At 45.1% G+C, this 3,272-nt stretch overlaps 1 pseudogene; it reads left to right on the top strand.

The window, feature by feature from the left end:
* The first annotated feature begins 1,167 nt into the window (after positions 1-1,167).
* Positions 1,168-2,192, top strand: LOC116895314 (annotated as a pseudogene).
* Positions 2,193-3,272: the final 1,080 nt, after the last annotated feature.

The raw sequence follows: 3,272 nt of genomic DNA, 5'->3' as shown, positions 1-3,272 counted from the left end.
ATCTTTTGGGTATATACCCAAGAGAGGTATAGCTTTGTCCTCAGGTAGTTCAATGTCCAATTTTCTGAGGAACCTCCAGACTGCTTTCCAGAATTGTTGTACCAGTCTTCAATCCCACTCTATTCTTCTTCTATCTAGTGATGGGGGTGAAACCAAGAAGGATAAAGAAGAACCCACAAAGTAGCAAAGACCAGTTATAGGAGATCTTTCCATCTGATATCTTCAATTTCTTTCTTCAAAGGCTTAAAGTTTCACCACACAGGTCTTTTACTTGCTTGGCTAGAGTTATATCAAGCTATTTTACATAATTTGTGGCTATTGTGAAGGGCATTGCTTCTTTGATATTTTTTCTTGGCCAGTTGGTCATTCGTACATAGGAGGTCTACTGATTTTTTTTGAGTTAATTTTGTATCCAGCCTTTCTGCTGAAGGTATTTATCATCTGTGGGAGGTCACTGGTAGAATTTTTGGGATCACTTATGCATGTTATCCTATCATCTGTAAATAGAGGTACTTTGATTTCTCCATACCCAGTTTGTATCCCTTGCTCTATTTTAGTTGTCTTATTGCTCTAGCTAGAACTTTAAGTACTATATGGACTAGCTATGGAAAGAGTAGACAGCCATGTCTTGTTTCAGATTTTAGTGGAGTTGCTTTGAGTTTCTTTTGATTTATTTTGATGTTGGCTATTGGCTTGCTGTAATTTGCCTTTTTTATGTTTGGTTATGTCTAGTTAGATAAAAGTCTCTAAGACTGTTATCATGAAGGGGTGTTGGATTTTGTCAAAGGATTTTTCAGTATCAAATGAGATGATCGTGTGTATTTTTCTTTTAGTTTGTTTATATGGTAGATTACATTGATAAATTTTCATATGTTGAGCCATCCCTGTATTACTAGGAGCCAAAGAGGATAAGGACACCACAAAAAAACCCACAAAATCAACCGACATGGGTCATAGGGGCTTACAGAGACTGAGCCAACAGTTAGAGTCTGCATGAGCCTGACCTTGGCTCTCAGTACATCTATTATGGTTGCATAGTCTGGCCTTCTTGTGGGACTCCTAACAGTGGGAGCTCAGGCTGCCTCTGACTCTTTTGCTTGCTTTTCTTGAAATAAAAAAAAATGTTGGCTCTCTGCTCCTCCCTGTTCCAGAGACAGCTGTGTCTTCTCGTGCAGTCCCAGCCTCGTCTCATAGACAAGATGGTAAAGGTTGGCGTGAACGGATTTGGCCGTATTGGGCACCTAGTTACCAGGCCTGCTTTCTGCTCTGCATCTGGCAAAGTGGACATTGTTGCCATCAACAACCCCTTCATTGACCTCAACTACATGGTATATATGTTCCAGTATGACTCTACCCATGGCAAGTTCAACAGCACAGTCAAGGCTGAGAATGGGAAGCTTATAATCAACGGGAAGCCCAGCACCATCTTCCAGGATCGAGATCCAGCTAACATCAAATGGGGTGACTGACGCTGGTGCTGAGTATGTCATGGAGTCTACTGGCGTCTTCACCACCATGGAGAAGGCTGGGGCCAAAAGGGTCATCATCTCTGCCCTTTCCGCTGATGCCCCCATGTTTGTGATGGGTGTGAACCACGAGGAATATGACCACTCCCTCAAGATTGCTAGCAATGCATCCTGCACCACCCACTGCTTAGCCCCCCTGGCCAAGGTCATCCATGACAACTTTGCCATTGTGGAAGGCTCATGACCACAGTCCATGCCATCACTGACACTCAGAAGACTGTGGATGGCCCCTCTGGAAAGCTGTGGCGTGATGGCCGTGGGGCAGCCCAGAACATCATCCCTTCTTCCACTGGTGCTGCCAAGGCTGTGGGCAAGGTCATCCCTGAGCTGAACGGGAAACTCACTGGCATGGCCTTCCGTGTTCCCACCCCCAATGTATCCATTGTGGATCTGACATGCCGCCTGGAGAAACCTGCCAAGTATCATGACATCAAGAAGGTGGTGAAGCAGGTGTCCGAGGGCCCACTAAAGGGCATCCTGGGTTACACTGAGGACCAGGTTGTCTCCTGCAACTTCAACAGCAACTCCCACTCTTACACCTTTGATGCTGGGGCTGGCATTGCTCTCAATGACAACTTTGTAAAGCTCATTTCCTGGTATGACAATGAATATGGCTACAGCAACAGGGTGGTGGACCTCATGGCCTCCATGGCCTCCAAGAAGTAAGAAACCCTGGACCACCCACCCCAGCCCAGCAAGGATACTGAGAGCAAGAGAGAGGCCCTCAGTTGCTAAGTAGTCCGCATCCCAACTCAGCCCCCAACACTGAGCATCTCCCTCACAATTCCACCCCAGATCCCCATAACAACAGGAGGGGCCCAGAGAGCCCTCCCTTCTTTCTTGAATACCATCAATAAAGTTTGCTGCACCTCCCCCCAAAAATGTTGGATTTTGTCAAAAGCTTTTTCTGCATCTATTAAAATGTTTGTGTGGCTTTTCTTTGAGATACAGTACATTTACTGACTTGTGTATGTTGGCCCAGCACTGGAATGAAGTCGACTTGCTCATGTTGAAGAATCTTTTATAAAAATGTGGTTTTACGTGTTGGGGGCATGCATGTACCATGGTAGGACGTGGAGGATGGACTCCAACTAGTGAGTCAGTTTTTCCGTTCCACCAGTTGGGTTGTGGAGCATCAGCGTAGGTGGTCAGGTTGGTGGCAAGCACCCGTATCTGTCGCGCTGTCTCACCAGCCGTGCCTGGTTTCATTTCACTGCGATTCCTCTTTTCCTTCCTCTCTTTGTTTCTATTGCATGTGTCTGAGTGTTTTTTTTTTTGTTTTTTTTTTTTGGTTCTTTTTTTTTTTTTTTTTTTTCCGGAGATAAGGATCGAACCCAGGGCCTTGCGCTTCCTAGGCAAGCGCTCTACCACTGAGCTAAATCCCCAACCCTTGAGTGTTTTGACTACATGTATGTCTGTGAGCCACATGTGTGCAGTGTTGAGAAGGTCAGAGGAGGACATTGGATCCCGTGAGACTAGAGCTACAAAATATTGAGCCAACATCTGGGTGCTGGGAAACAAAGGGTCCTCTGCAGGAGCTGTCAGTTTTCTGACCTCGGAGCCGTCTCTCAAACTCCCACAGTTTTCAGTATTCTTTTCTTTTTGTTGCATCTTTGTTTGGTTTTGCCATCAGGGTAAAAATACCAATTTCATAACAGAAGTTGGGATGTTTACATTCCTATTATATTTTGTGGAATAATTTGGGAAGGACTGGTGTTGATTCCTTTTGAAGGCCTGGTAGAATTT

The sequence above is a fragment of the Rattus rattus genome, chromosome 3 (genome assembly GCF_011064425.1).
Source record: "Rattus rattus isolate New Zealand chromosome 3, Rrattus_CSIRO_v1, whole genome shotgun sequence".
In the NCBI taxonomy this organism is placed as follows: Eukaryota; Metazoa; Chordata; class Mammalia; order Rodentia; family Muridae; genus Rattus; species Rattus rattus.
Note: the sequence above shows the minus strand (reverse complement) of the source record. Positions and strands in the feature narration are given on the sequence as shown.